Raw genomic sequence first — 17260 nt, forward strand, 5'->3', positions numbered from 1 at the left:
CTGTGCACAAAATTTGGTAATTGAATCCTCTACTGCACTCTGGGGCAGCAAGCTAGCTTAGGGGCTGCAAGGCAGACTACACTTTTCTAGTCACTTTCCACCCCTCAGAATGTGCCACCTGAGGCAGCTACCTCACTCTGCCTTAAGGAAGGGCCAGACCTGAAGAGCACCCCAAGTCCCTAAACCAGACAGAATACAATGTCTCAGGAGCTGGTATACATTTATTTCCCACTCATGGTTTCCAAGAGGAAAGGAAATGCAAAAGAAAACAAAAATAACAGAATAGGATGGTGAAGTGTAAGCAGGGCTTAATTCAGGGGGAACTAGCCGGAACTCATTCTCTCAGGTGGGTGCCATTGCCATTCTAAGAAAATTTTCTAGGAAAATAGCACAGAATGTAAGAGTGACACTCTGCTCTTATTTCTACCCTGTGCTTATGAGTTTGGTGCAGTTTTGGAAGTTCAGGTGACTTCAGTTCTCCTTACTGCTGCCTCCATTTTTGGATTACAGCCTTAGGCTATAATCCTTTCCCTACTTAACTGCAAGTAAGATTCATTGAACTCAGTCTACTTCTGAGTAGACGTATATAGGATTGCATAGTACAGTCATCAATGATCCTAATAATAAACCTTTCAGTGTGGGCATCAGGTATTGATTGACAGTATGTAACAACACTGTACCAATCTCCTCTGAACAACATCTTACAGAAGGCTGGCTGCCATTTGCTGTTGGGACACGGGATTAAGCTTTAATGCTTATGCTACCCAAAATAAACTCACACTGGTGCATCTTGCGTAAGAGAATCCCTCAATGTTATGCCATACAATCCAATTAGCATCATCCAAATCCATTTTTCTCCCATGCTGGCCAGCCAAAAGTTAATTTTATTGCTCTGAAAACTTTGAGCAAAATCAGATGATCAATCAAGGCGATGTATGAGCCATTTAAAACTACAATTACATTATTCCAAAGCCATAATTAAAAAGTTTGGTCCTGCTTCCAGTCCTGCCATTGATTTTCTAAGGGAAATGCTTTTCAGTTATGATGTAAACCCCAATAAATCACAGTGGTGAAGAAAATATATATGTTTTAGTCTCTTCCATAAAATATATATCTGGTCCCTATTGTAAGCTGGGCAAGGAGGAGAAATATTAAATGACTATAAATTTGCAACACGTTTTTTATAACCACTTGGGTTTGAAGTAAAGTATAATTTGGCATTTTATTGATATTTCCAGTATTTAAAACTGACATGCAGTACATTAAATTTTACCATGTAAATCTGAACTGACAATAAAAAGCATTTTGTGATCTGCTTTGCAACAGCTGCAGTAAAATAAAATGAGAAGTGCCAGGCAGGAAATGGATTGTTCTGTCTACTAATCCTTCCTTAGGAGCAACTCTTCAGAGCACCTGATCCTCACAGCCTCAGACCCTGTCTCCTATGCTTCCCTTTTCCCTGATATATCTCCTTCTTATTAAAAGGAGTCAGGTCAGAGCCAGTCAGTTTTCTTTTTCATTTTTATGGGCAATCACAAGATGTTCTTTTCATTGCAGAGCCTCACTAGATGAACATCACCAATCATCTATGGGATGCTGCTCTCGCAGGGGGAGGGAGAGTAAAGGGCACAGCCTTCTCCCGTAACAATTTGCCAATACTGCATGACTGAATCAGACCTAGAGTTTCTCTGAGTCCTGCATCCAGATTCCAAGAGTAGCTAGCCAAAAGTTTCTGAGAAGCCAGCAGCTGAGAATTCCCTGCTGCTGCACCCCAGCGTACTGTCACTGAACAGGGAGGTTCAATTTAGCTATCATAGCTCATAGCAATGGATAGATCCTATATCCATGAATCAGTTCAACCCTCTTTTAAAGCCATCTAAGCCTGTAGCCATCACCATGTGGTGTGGCAGCAAATTCCATAAATGAATTATGCAACGAGTGAAGAAGTACTTTTTTCTTCTCCACCCTGAATATACTGCCAATCAATTTTATTGTGTGACCCTGAGTTCAAGCAGTATGAGAGAGGGAGGGGGGAGCTCTCTCTTCACACCATGTATAATTGTATAAATCTCTATCATATTCCCCCCTCAGTCATATTCTAAGCTAAATGGCCTCAAATGTGTCTCTTCTTCATAGGAAAGATCCTTTATGCATTTTATCATTTTGATTGCCCATATCTGCTTTTTTTACAAGCTCAGCGTTGCTTGGAAAAGATGTACAGTGACCAGAACTGTACAGAGTATTCCAGAGGTGACTACAGCACAGAACAACAAAAGGCTGCAACAAAACAGGTTCTACATGTAAATGTTGTCTGCTGAGGGAAATTCTAGACAGGCTGAAATCTCAAGTTGCTAGCTCTCAATAAATAGGATTTCTCACTCTCTCTTTCCCCCTGTCCTTGTTCTTTAAGACAGTAACCAAAAGTTTGTTAATGTTGGTAACTTCAGCATGTATGATACCTAAGGTGTCAATGTCTTGCATAATTAACCCATTCCTTTAGAAGAAATGTATTGCCTCTTCTTGTCAGAGATTCCTTCCCAATCACAATTTCCCCATGTGATTTTGGGTCAGAAGTAACAACTCAATTGGACTCTGGGCAGAAAACAATTGGACCCAGACTTGCAGGTAGTGGAAGTCCAGTAATTGGATAATTTTGCAGGTGACTTTTGTTTATTTCTTCCCTTTCCCCGACATCCACCTGAAAATTTGCTCAGCTAAGTTTGTTTGCCCACTGTAAAAGTGCGGAAGGTGCTGCTGTAGGCTGCTTGAGGCTGGAGAACATCTCTGTCTCCCCCTGATCCCTTTCATATCTCTGCTGGATCTTATGTCCTTCCAAGAGCAGAAGTAGCTCTTCCATTCATGGAAGGGCAAGGGTTAAATCCAATGTTCCATTAAGTAACTTGTTCTGCTAGCTCAGAGGTGGGGGACCTCCAGCCCACACATCAAACGCAGTCCACCTGGCCTTACCATTTGGCCCACCAGGCCATTTTCAGGAAGCCTCGCCCACCCACTCCACCGGTGACCTGGGATGTGATTTCCAGTAAACCAACTCCATAGTGCAGACAAGTTCAAGCATAAAGTTTGTCAGCAACAACCCCCCCCCCCCCAATTTCCTATGGGGTGAAATATTTTCTCTCCCACAAAGAACAGTTTATACTGGACATTTTATTTCCAGTCCCTTTTCTAGTATCCCTCAGCAAGGTATTTCCCTTCTTCATCAATCCAGCACACTTGACTTGACATTTCCATTCAGCAATCCACTGTGACCCCAAAATCTTCCCCTGACAAATTAGAATTTAACATTCCCACAGGCCCAGACACACCAGCCAATAACTCTTGGCTCTCATGCAAATGATGGGCTGTGGGGAAAATTAGGTACATGGAAACAGTCTTCTCTGAACATGCATAATGTGTGACCTAACAACGGGCGCTGAAATAGCAATTTCAAATTCTCCTGTGAAAGGGTCCAAATCTTTCCCTGTGTGAAAGGACCAGTGTTCCAATATTTTAAAAAGAAATAATACCCCGTGGACAATACAGGAGGTTTTTTTCTTTGCATTGGGTTATGGGAAACACACACACAGATGACAACTCCCTTCAGAAATGAATATCTGATAAAGGAACATGTTTTCAAAGACTCTTAATACCCAGGGGATCAGAAAGGTCAAATATAATGGGGAAATGAACTGTTCAAAAGACTAGTTTATCTGAAATGAAGTCTTTTTCTCTCTCTCCTCAGTGCCATTTCAAAAATTATATTTCATATAAGGAACCTTTGAAATAAAGTAAAAGCAGAAATAAAGCTGAAGAAACAGTATTAGTATTATGGCTTCAATCCAACATACACAGTGCAGGAGCAGAAATTACTTCCACTTATGCTGGGGACTCAGCAGCTGACCCCCTTTTGCACCACAGATTCACTCCAAAGCTGAATTGGAGGGCCCCCCAATCTGCTGGATCCAGTTTTCAGGCACAGAAGGGCTGAAATCAGCAAGACTCCAACGAGCGGAACTAATTTCTCCAAATCTGCTGAGAGTCTTTGGATCCAAGTCATTGTTCTCAGGATGAGGATCATCTCCTGAGAACAAGACTCAGATTTTTATTTACTCAATGTTGCCATAGTCCTTAAACTGCCCGTCATCCATATTATAAAGCATTAAGCTCTTAAGAAAGCTCTCTAGTCTCGCTGCAAAACAGTCATTCTCCACAGCTCCACTGCATTTAGGAAATTATAAGGCTATCAGAAATACACTTGTGAATCAGCCCTTTGGTTTCATTTACGTTACAGTGTGTGTCTTTTCTTCACACAAGAGCAGTGTGTGGATTACAGCACATAGTTATGACATCCCTACAGTAAGTTGTATGATTAATATGCTCCATGCAACCAGGAGGTTCTGTGACTAGAATGCTCAGTATGTTGCAAGGGCAGTATCTGGAGTATCAGATTACCTCCACTGCTCACTCAAACCATCCAGAACTCCTCACTGCCTTGCTGCTCTTCCCTCCCTCTCAACAACCAGCAGCAACATATGCACTGGTAAATCTCTTCAAAGCAAGCAACCTGGCTGTCCTTGCAGGTGTCCAGGATCACATCCTGATCTCTATACATCACTTTCCCAACCTGTCTGCCTGCATCTGAATGGTACCTATGTTCGTCTAATGCAGGCACAGGCAAACTCGGCCCTCCAGGTGTTTTGGGATTACAACTCCCATCACCCCTGACCACTGGTCCTGTTAGCTAGGGATGATGGGAGTTGTAGTCCCAAAACACCTGGAGGGCCGAGTTTGCCTATGCCTGGTCTAATGCAAATGTGCAACTGTAGTTCAAATACACAGAGTCTCTCTGTTGAGCAAACGTTTGCAGCCAAATCATTAATATTGCCATTATTACAACTCTGTTCTACATTGATTCCTGTTCTCTATTGATTCCTGCTCAGCACTTACAGTAAAAGCAAAAAGATCAGAAAAAAAGAATGGCTCTGAGAGGCAGTGACCCCTAATGCATTTCTTTGGTTATGCCAGCACAGGGGAGACTTCACCAAGAGCATCATGGGAACAGCCAGCCTGAGATTGAGATTCATGCATGGCAGTGCTGCATATGCAGCAATGGATTTGTCATTTTAGAAAGTCCTGCCATTCAGTGGCCAGGGTTCTGATCATTACATTAGCCCAGAGCAGGTCAGTTTGAATTTTCAATTAGCAGCTTCCTCAAGTGTCCCTAGCAGGAGCTGCTAGCTACTGTTGCAAGATGATGAAATGTAGAGGAAAATCTACATCTATCCTGATAATCATTAGGAGACAGTACTGAAGGCAAGGAGGGTTGTCAGCACTGTGCAAGTGTACAATTGCTGACTAGTTTGATGTCCTGGAAAAATTACCAAACCATTTTTTTCCTTTTCCTAATGTCAAAATTATGTGGGGACAGGGGAACATATTCAGTCGAAATAAACAAGTTTTCCTTTAGATATTAAGTAGATGGGAATTCCACAATCCATTTATCCCTCTTGTACATTTGGCTTTCATTCAGCAAATCAAATCAGACCTTCGTAAAGCATGCATAAATGCTCTTGGCGACAGAAGCCAACAAGAACATTAATAAATCATAGCCATGGTTTGCATTCCAAGACCAATATTTTGCATGCTCTTTATTATCAACATTAGGGCTGTCAACTATGTTTTATGTATTTAGCCCACTCCTCCACGCCTATTTTGCTTTGTCTGGGAAATTATGTAATCAAACATCCCACAGCTGATTAGTTTACAAAGGTTGCTAATGACACCATTAAGATTAAGAACAGATAAATGACAAATTGGGTGTGCACAAAGAGAACAAGAGCCAAAGGGATTATTAAAAGCATTATTTGTCATAGAGATGCATTGGTATCGGGTATATTGCCTCAAAGTAACCAAAGGAAACCAAACGAAGACCTAAATATCAGAAATTACAAAACTGGTGCATGGACTAAATCACAGAAATTCATATATTTTTGCAAGAGCAAGAGGTGCTTCCTTCCCACATTTCTTCTCCACTTCCAAATCACACACAATCTAATGGGCCAGCTTTGCTCTATTAGATTGTATGGATTGTATAGATCTAATAGACTGTATGGATTGTATAGATCTATTAGACTGTGTGGATTGTATAGATCTGTTAAATTGTATGGATTGTATGGACAGACACTAAGGGAAATGATATTGGAAGCAATTTTTCTGGGATACTAGACTGAGTTTTTCCCAATATGGGATGGGGATGAGGGTAGCGTGTAAGACACATTTAGTAAAATCTGTTACAAAACAGTGGTTAAAACACTCACCAATAAGTCAGTCTTACTTTAAAAAACAAAAAAACAAGCTGCTTCAATTTTGTATTTAAAAGTACAGTATCCAGTGGTCATTTCTCTACTGTTCAGTCTTGAATTAAGACATTTCTTAGGACAGAACTAATTTTTCATAGGCATGGAAAGTAGGATTGAGGTGGTTTGGAAATGTCTATTAAAAAAGCATTATCCTCATTCTGTATTGACATGGTGATTACTGGTATTATCAAGTAACCAAATGTGATTGACTATGACTTCATAAAATCTCTGTTGGGAATTGATAAGAGGATATATTAATTATATTTAACCCCATGTGTGTGGGTTAATGAACAAAGAAAAAACAGCTGGTGCCTGTTTTTAAAACATGAAGCTAGCACACAGGTAGCCCCAGTAGCGGAGTATTAAGTCCCATTGTTAGGCAGATTAATGAAGCAAAGGCTATTAAACCTTTATTCATTTCCATTCAGCTGCATGAAGCAGCTGCCCCCCCCCACTCCTCATACCACCCTCTGAAGTAAGGTTAAAAGTGTAAGTAAAAAATTTACTTACTCATTTGAGGCCACAGTCATATGTTTTCTTTTATGCAACAGCAATAAACAATGCATGTAAAATATTTGGTTGAAATTCACATGCCTGAGTCTGGGAGCTAAGTTAAGGCATGTGTGCCAGTACTTCCTCCTTATCAGGAGAAGAGGGGTTGTCCCACTGAACTTATTCTAGCAATTAGAACCCTTTAATATATTAACTAGAATTGTTAGGTTTGACTGCACTGCAAATCTCTCACAATCTATGCAATAATAATAATAATAATAATAATAATAATAATAATAATAATAATAATAATTTATTTGTACCCCGCCCATCTGGCTGGGTCTCCCCAGCCACTCTGGGCGGCTTCCATCAAACATTAAAATACATTTAAAATATCACAGTTTAAAAACTTCCCTAAACAGGGCTGCCTTCAGGTTTTTTCTGAATGTCAGGTAGTTGTTTATTCCCTTGACTTCTGATGGGAGGGCGTTCCACAGGGCGGGCGCCACTACCGAGAAGGCCCTCTGCCTGGTTCCCTGTAGTTTTGCTTCTCGCAGTGAGGGAACCGACAGAAGGCCCTCGGCGCTGGATCTCAGTGTCCGGGCTGAATGATGGGGGTGGAGACGCTCCTTCAGGTATACAGGACCGAGGCTGTTTAGGGCTTTAAAGGTCAGCACCAACACTTTGAATTGTGCTCGGAAACATAATGGGAGCCAATGCAGATCTCTCAGGACCGGTGTTATGTGGTCCCGGCGGCCACTCCCAGTCACCAGTCTAGCTGCCGCATTCTGGATTAATTGCAGTTTCTGGGTCACCTTCAAAGGTAGCCCCACATAGAGCGCATTGCAGTAGTCCAAGCGGGAGATAACCAGAGCATGTACCACTCTGGCAAGACAGTCTGCGGGCAGGTAGGGTCTCAGCCTGCGTACCAGATGGAGCTGGTAGACAGCCGCCCTGGACACAGAATTAACCTGTGCCTCCATGGACAGCTGTGAGTCCAAAATGACTCTCAGGCTGCGCACCTGGTCCTTCAGGGGCACAGTTACCCCATTCAGGACAATGGAGTCCTCCACACCCACCCGCCCCCTATCCCCCAAAAACAGTACTTCTGTCTTGTCAGGATTCAACCTCAATCCGTTAACCGCCATCCATCCTCCAACCGCCTCCAGGCACTCACACAGGACCTTCACCACCTAAACTGGTTCTGATTTGAAAGAGAAGTAGAGATAATCTCATTCTCTACAACAAAATCCCAATGAGACCAGGATCACTTGTGGGGCTTCTCATTTTCAGTTGACATGCAGCCAAATCAGTTTGACCATGTAGAGTTGTGAAGTCATCCTGTTCCCTGATTTGATCCCTGATTTGCTTGTATCACCCATATGACTAATAGGAGAAGGAGGGGAAAGAATCGTCATCGTAGCAGTAACAAATAGAAGAAAAATACAGTAACTACAGTAACAATGGCAGTAGCACCCCTCCCTGCACCCAGATATTAGATGAACAGTCTCACATTTAAGGGTTTTTTTTTTTTTTTTAGATGAAACATTTCTACCTGCAACAAAAAATACTACTTTGGGCCAAAAATCAAAATGGGAGAACATTCTGTGCAGAAATGATGGACTGAATTAAGCTATGAAGATGGCTGCAAGATGCCATTAACATTCATCCCTTTCTGGCTGATGCATTCCAGCACATAAGAAATTAATAATGGCATTTGTATATTTGGCTACAAACAAAGAAGCATTTTTAAATTTTGATGTTCCTTTTGCATGTCCATTGTACTCAGAATAAAAATTGGCAGGGACAAGTAAAAAGAAGCAAAGTGATTTGAGGGGGTTGCATGAGATCTGTCATTCATAGCTTCTGAGAATGGATTAGTTTTTGTGTTTGTACTACAGATTTTCCCCATTGCACAGTGAATAATTTCACACTTACTTGTCAAGAAAGCAGAAAGGACTAAGGAAAATATTTACATTTGCATCATCATCATGTCACAAATTTGGCTGAGGCTAACAAATCATCTGAGACTCTCAATCTGTCAAGCATATACCTTACAAAATATATACATTTAAAATCACCCCTTTATGCGACTGCTTTAACTGTGCTATCATAGTTTCCTGAGAATGGTTAGCTTTATAGTTGGCACCTGATATTCTCCTTAATACCTACACTTCTGACAGAATATATTGCATAGGATTGAATAAAAAGGACTTGTTGTTTTTCAAGGACGTTTTCAGTTACCCATACTCTCTACATGATTGGACTTGATTGCTTATGAAGCTTAATTCAGGGAAAAGAAGCAATGATAAGTAGAAATATTACACACACACACACACACACACACACACAGCAGTAGCACCCTTCATTATATAAATCCCAGGGTAATGTACCCCAAAATATGCCAAAGCAACAGCTGGTTGGGGAAGCAATGGATGCAAGCAACATTTTAAAGGATAGATATCTGCACAGTTAAGGGGTTTGGATAAAGTTATTTCTCCCTACTGCTGTCCCATAAGCCTGCTTTTGACTAGTGATGAATGAACTGACCCATTTGTGGTTTGGAATCACACAGCTTGATTACAAGTCCAGCAAGATAAACTTGGATGAAAGCTCTCCTATTTTCTGAGATTTCAAAACAGGATGGACTTTAATGCTTCACTAAAGTACCTCTTGGAAACCTGGCACGCTTAGTTAGTGTGACATTCTTCTTCTACCCCTGTGTATCACATGACATCATTCATCACAATGCAGCTTTTCTGATTGGCTGTTATTGCATGTGTTTTGTTGACAAACTAAATAGCTTAGCTTGGAATCACGGGCGGAGAAGGAACTGTCTAGATGTAAGATACGGGCTGAATATTTAGAAATTCCATTGGCCTTGCTGCTTTTGACCCTTCTCCACAATGAAATGGGAAAGTATTTGATGCATCCTCGGTGCTGGAAGATGTAAAGGCATACTTAGAAACTTATTTTTGTGTTATCATTTTATATATTCTTGAACTAGTAGCCAGTAATAGCATCATCATGATGAATTTATCCATCTTCTTTTAATCACATACAACTCCCAAATTAAAACAGTACAACGCATCATCAGAGATCTACAACCTCTCCTAGACAATGACAGTTCTCTTTCTCAAGCTCTGGGAGGAAGACCCTACATCGCCTACAGACAGCCACCCAATCTCAAACAGCTCCTCACCCACAATAATACTACAACAGGACTCAACATGGACACTGGTACCAGAGCCTGCAATAAACCCAGATGCCAACTTTGCTGCCACATAAACCCGGACAACACCATTACTGGTCCCAACAACATCAAACATACCATCTCAGGACTATTTAATTGCTCATCTTCCAACATTGTGTATGCAATCAAATGCCAACAGTGCCCTTCAGCTCTCTATATTGGACAAACAGGCCAAACCCTACGCCAAAGGATAAATGGACATAAATCTGATATCAGGAATCACAAGACAGAGAAACCAGTAGGAGAACACTTCAATCTCCCAGGACATTCTATAAAAGATCTCAAAGTAGCTGTCTTAATACAAAGAAATTTCAGAAATAGACTGGAAAGAGAAGTGGCTGAATTACAACTAATCACCAAACTTAAAACCACGGAGAAACCTGGTCTGAACAAAGACATTGGATTCTTATCTCATTATACATAACAAAGCTATCTTTAGCCATCTCACCACTTGCCTTTCCCTGCAAGACTAATTACAGCCGTTAAGAGTCGTCAACAGGTTTTCCACACCTATCAGCTGATCACCCATTCCCACCACCCTTCTGAGCAATACCCCTCCCCACTCCCTCACTATATTTAAGGATCTGGTGACTTCTGTTTCAGTGTATCTGAAGAAGTGTGCATGCACACGAAAGCTCATACCGGGAACAAACTCAGTTGGTCTAGAGTTGCTACTAGAAAGAATTTTCGATTTTGTTTTATCTTCTTTTAAAGTCATCCAAGTTGGTGGCTACCACTGCCTCCGGAGGGAGCATAAGGACTGTCGTTTGGGGAAATGTGAATTGTGGGCTGGGGGTTGCTTTAAAATGTGAAGTGAACCCAATCTGCCCTCACATTCCTATCTATGCTGACATAGAGATAAGAAATGACTTGAAACTCCTATCCTGGGATGTAAATGGTTCTAATGCAAAAACTAAAAGAAATAAAGTAGCAAACTACCTATCAAATCAGAAATTACATGTTATTTGCTTACAAGAAAAACATATTAAAAGGAAAGATGGAAGACTATTAATAAGCAGTGTTGGGAACCAAACATATTGCGTCAGACAAAGACAATAAAAGAGGAATAGTGATTTATGTCAATCCTAAACTCAGTCCCAAATTCACTTTCAAAGACAATGAAGGCAGATTATTGGCTGTAGAGATAAATGCAGAAGGGGAGAGAGTGGGAATATATGTACCAAGTGGATTTTTTTTGATTTTTTTTAAAAAGAAAATTAGAAGAACTCTTTGAAATATACAATGGGGAAATTATAATTATCAGAGTCCTGTAGTTCTCTGAAGGCTGATGAAGTATGAGACTTTCTATGGTAGCGAAAGAGGACTGAGCACACCATTTGTTCTCTCTCAAAATAGAACACACAGCAACACATATGGAATAGAGGCAGGGAGCATAGAATGGAAAGGAATAGAGAGGAGAGCCTAGCTAACTTGTATTGGAACAATCCAAGCAGAAAGACTGAACTGGATGTGAAAAGAGAACCAGTGAGATTTGGGGAAGAGAACTCTTAAACGTTTGGCTGTCCAAGGAAGTGGTTTACCTAGAACCAAGCGGGGAAGCACTGGGGGAATCTACACATGCATACTGGTAGGTTTCATGCTTCCTGGCACAGGAGATGAGTGCAAAATTATGCAGTGTGCAAATTGAATACAGTGCACAAATGCCTGCTATTGGGGTCTAAGCTTAAACAATGCTAACGAGAGTTAATGTGACTATTGGTGGTGGTTATACATGGAGATCTTAACACATGTCTGAGAGATTTTGTACTTCTTTACTTCATTCTCAATGGGTCCTGGGCATTCCCCTGAATGAAATATGGATGATGATGTTTTGTGTAAGCCATGGAACTAATGTCAGAACTGTAATAGGTAATGAGTTTACTAGAAAATCTATACTCCTTTTCTTTTTGTGCAGTTTATCTTGATTCTTTTAATAAAATGTCTTGAATAACAAAAACACGGAGTTGATTAAAGAGCCTTTTTTTGATCACAGTCTCATCTAGGTCTGGCTCTTCTGTCGAAATACTTCTTGGTTTAGAAAAAAAGGAAGCTGACTCAGGCCTGTCTCTTCCCCCTTAAGATACCATAATTCTGGATTCCTACATGTCCCCATTTTGGATGCCTAATGTGCTTGTGGCGTTGCTATTTGTGCATATATTACAAATCAATGGGTCCTACTTCACAAGGAAAGTGAAAGCGAGAGTTTTTTGAAGTAGCCTGGGATGACTTAATAAGATTAGAGATCAGGTATGTTGCAGTAGTCTCCCACTGGCATGCATTAGTCTCTTATTGATCAATTGAAACTAACACATACAAACTGCAACCTTCATGTCCTTCAAGACTCTACTTGTAGGCTGCATAGAGATTTCCCAGGGTCAAAATGACAGCGGGGCTGAGCTCCTCCGTAACAATGACTGCTTTCTAGGCTCTGTCTATTCTCTCTGGTTCAGCGCACCGTTCCAAATATGGTCCTAATTGTATTAGGCTTGCATCTTCTGCCCATCATACACTGACAATTCCCACACTGGTTGTCTGCCACTGCCAGAACTGTATCTCTGTCCTGTTGTCAAAGACTGATCTGAAACACTGAGAGAAAACTCCACAATAGCTTCTATCAGTCATTTTTGGTTGGTTGCCTATGACTTCCTTCTGCATTACCAAGGATTGACAGGCATGCTTCTACATTTGTTGAGCCGTATTGCATACATAGACTATTGACTGTGGATGCTTTTCGGTGTACTCTGAATACTTCTGTTACACTTCAGCCCTGCCTATAATCTGTTTCACAAAGTTCCATTCCTAGATATTCTTCCAGTTTCAAATACCAGTAAACTCAAACTTCACTGAAAGGAAAGATCTTGATTTTCTTAATGAATGGCTGTCAATTACACTTTTTGAGGTGTTTGTGTGTGTTCTAATACATTGGATTTTTTTTAATTATAGTACACTGTATGGGATAATCAATAACCTCTCTCTTATTCCAAATACTAGAAAACAGTGAAATAATTCCAGTGCTATGTCCTGTAAGCACAGAACCCTGCAGGCATTGTTGGAATTAAATTCCTATTATGATGTGTTGTTCCTGTGATTGCATGGCATGTTACTCAGTGAACCCTACCAAGAAAAGGATATTAAGTTTAGCATGCAAAGAAAACTAACAGGCTATTGAGGAGTATCCAAAGGCTTAAAATCATGTTTAACTACTTTCCATGTTTCATACTTAGATCCAGTTAGCAAAGCAACTAGTTTTGAAGAACACAACACATTTGAAAGGGGTTTAAGGTAGCAGGTTATTCTGCCCATCCCCAAACTGGCCTGTCAATTTTAGAAACTTCCACTTTTAAAACAGTGTGTGTGTGTGTGTGTGTGTGTGTGTGTGTGTGTGTGTTTAAAAAAGTCTGGGTTGGTTACTGCAGACATTCTGTGCTAGGTGCAGAGTTTATGCCTGTATGTGTGTTTTTCTTTCTGTTTGTGAAAGTCCGTGTGAGGGTTTTGGCTATACCAACCTCTGAAATGTGACCCATGGGTGGTTAGGCAAGGGTAAGTTTTGTCCTTGGGCTTAATGGGAGACCAAAGACACAAGGCAGTTGTAACTAAGTATGTTCAAAAATCATTGGTCTTGACCTATTTCTGCGCACTTGGAGGCTACCTCCTTCTTTTCCCTTGAACATGGTGTGTTGCCCTTCTTCTTCCTTTTGCAAGAAACAGTTGAAAATACAACAGTAAGCTTTGTTCAGAAAATTTGCCAAATATTCTGCCTGACAGGTTTCTGACTTTGTTTATACTGGTTTTCTCTCTCCCTCTTCCTCCCATTTTAACTTTGTAGCCTGTTGAGAAATTCAATCAAAGGAATTAGAGATCTTCAAAAAAAAGAGAGTGAAGATTCACAAAGTTACACATCTGGCCACCTTCCTGTGATCATCCAAACGGTACACGTATTAAAAATGATTATGAAAAGAGCCCTAGTGTTTGGTTCATGGCTACTAGTAGTTCCCATGCATGTCTGTGAATTCTTTAAAAAGGTAAAGGTAAAGGGACCCCTGACAATTAAGTCCAGTCGCGAACGACGAAATAGCTATACACTGTTGTGTCTGTGATATCAGAGTCACTTTTTTGAGCAGCCACAATTGTGCAAATCCTAGTGGCTGCTCAAACACATGGGGTCTGGTTGGGGTCTGGGCAACTAATCTGCTGACCTTGGATTGAATGACCTCAGCTCTATGACTAACACTACCAAGTCACAACTTTCATCATATCAGATGAAAAATCAAAAGTTTAAAGCGAGGACTTGTGCACCTAGCATTCTGGAGATCAATAAGGCAAGTCAAGAGGTTGTGATGCATCATTCAAATTCTGACCTCTTCAATAGCTGTGCTCAGATTGGCCATCTGAGTTGATATACTTGATTAAGTATGAATGGATGTGGATAATGTTTAGACCTTGTTACTGAATAAAGAATTGGCTGCAGTATATAAATTTTTGGTCTTTGGTGTACCTCTCTATAAGGTCCACCTGTTTTAGAATGGCAAGGGGGTTTATCCCCCTCTGAGCCAGCAGTTAGTGTGTTATGCACAGTTTGTTCCTTTAACCAATTATGAACATTTGTTAGAGCCCAAGAGAAGACCAATGTCCAAAGTCCCTTGTTGAACACTGACAGATGTGGGGAAATAATCTGACCTCTATATATTCCTTTCCCTTCTAGTACTTGTATTAGAAAGGTTGGATGCTTCTGAATTTTTGAATGGGTGATTGAGACCCATACATGCGTAACTGCATAGAAACACTTAAGCTTTATTGCACCCCTAAATTGGGGCATTCCTTGCAAATATCAATCCATTTTCAGCTGTCTAGCAAGAATAAATATAAGATAGGAAACAAAGGCGAGCAAATGAGGTGTGTGAATGCGTTTGTCTTGTTGCTTTGATGATTAAAGGCTGCAGATGGTGCATTAACATGCCAGGTAATTATGACACATAAAACAGCCCAGCTATAATGCAGTCCTCCTCGTGAAGGACTGAACTCATGGGCTCCGTGTGTTGTTCTAGGCACAAGAGGTGCTAGCCAATGGGAAGATTTTTTTAGGGGGGGAAATCGTGATGGGAGAATCTTTAAACTGCTTCCTAATGCACCAGGACAGCTGCCTAGGATACACCTCATTTAGTTGGAATTGTCTCGATTACATTTACGATTCTTCCATTACTGGCCAACATTCCAACCATCATTTATATTCTCATTTGCTTAACACACGGCTAAAGATGCCCTTCTAGCGAATTGTTTTGTTTTTCTCTCCTCCCACTTTGCTTTGGTTGCCTTCATGTCCAGGAAAGCAGAGCCATTTACAAACAATATAAGCATCTGGCTTGTAGGAAATGGCATTCAGGAATGCCTTTCCAGCAATTTACTCAACACTTTTCTCCTCCCATTCAATGACACTTTGGAGAACAAAGTGCTCACTCCTGTACATGACATTTAACTCTGATTTTTGCACTCTTTGGAAAGCCTATCTAGCAGTCATTCTGCAGGTGTAAATCCCACCCCCACCCCCCCAAAAAAACCAAGACCTGATATTTAGGGTTTCTCATGGAAGTTACCGGTATATGCCAAAGAATGGAAGGAACGTGGCTTGTTCAACCTATGCTGAAAATAGAAGAGCATAGTAAAGTAGGATAATGTCAGGAGTCCAGGTTCCCAGCTTGATAACACAGTAGGTGTAGGCAATTAAAAAGGAGGATTCATTGCAAAAACAAACAGAAGCTCACTTGCTTCACGCTCACCTCCACACAGACTGCCTCCACACAAATTGTATTCAAATCAGATGAGACTCTGATGTTGTGATGGCCTGGGACTCAGGCTCGGACTCAGAACCAGAGGAGTCTCAGTCTGCACCGGATCCTCTGCCTCAAACATCATCTGAACCAGGTCTGGGGCCTGATCCTGAAGATCCCCAGTCTGCACAGGTTCCCCTGCAACAAGCACCAGCTGGGCCGAGTCAGGGGCCTGAGCCTGTCCTGGCTCAGGCCCTTGACTCCAGATGTGGAGAATACCTCGTTGCCGTCAGCTGGGTCATCACTGACAGCTGCTCGGTCAGGAAAGGCTGAGGTGGCCCCGGGTCTAGTAACCCACCGACGTCTCCCGAGCTGCAGAGACTCAGGTCTGAGAGGAGGAGAGACCTGAGTACTCGCAGGAGTGCTCGCCTTCGGGCAAGACAGGGTGGCGAGTTGTCAGGGGATCGGGACCAGCCATTACCTCATCAGAGATAAAAAGCTGTCGGGCCCCACCCTAGGTTGCGGGAGCAACATTGATGTTTTCCAGATTCTGCCTGTGATCCTGTTCCTGAACTTGCCTGGTTTCCTGCCCTGTATCCTGCCTTGGCTTTGCCAGACTGACTCCTCGCTGACTCTTTGGACCCCAGACCGGACCTGGACCTGGCTTCTTGGATTACCCTTGGGACCAGCACAGACGTCATGGCCCCATTCAGTGAGTCCAACACAGTTTGCATGCTGCATGTGAACATGAACTGCGCCCTCCATTTAAGGGCTTAGTTCATGTTCACAAGGGGAAGGTTCTTAGGGTAGCAATAGAGCATCTGTTTTGCATGAAGAATGTCCCGGGTTCAATCCTCACATCCTCATGCACTCACAAGACTTAGATTGGGTTACAAAATGTTTGCATATGTTCACTAAGTTAAGTCTTTGAACCTTGAAGTAGGACTAGTATATGTTTATGTATGCGTGAGACAACATATTTTCATTTTTTTAACTTTTGAAGCAAAGTTCTGTTAGTAAAGCTTTTTGAACCCTTCTTTTCTTACCGTACAAATTTCTTTCTAAACAAGAGTCAGTTTTGCAAAGAAAAAAAGCTTCTTGCTTTGCTTCTCTCCCCTTTTGCTGAGAAAAGATCAGAAGTCAGGAAACTGACTTTGAAAAACTTACAATAATTTTTAAATCCATTCAAGTTCTATTGTCAAAAAATGTACGGATTACTGAACCAAAGAGAATCAGAGGGAAGAGAGAAAAATAAAAGATTGAAAGTCAAACAGAATAACGATTGTAATGAGGAAATAACAGAGAATAAGTGGGAAATTACCTTTCCGAATGAAATAAGTCATGCCATCTCAACAAGTTTAAGAGTCAATCAGCATAAAGTTTTCTATAAATGG

The sequence above is a fragment of the Lacerta agilis genome, chromosome 5 (assembly GCF_009819535.1).
Source record: "Lacerta agilis isolate rLacAgi1 chromosome 5, rLacAgi1.pri, whole genome shotgun sequence".
NCBI lineage: Eukaryota > Metazoa > Chordata > Lepidosauria > Squamata > Lacertidae > Lacerta > Lacerta agilis.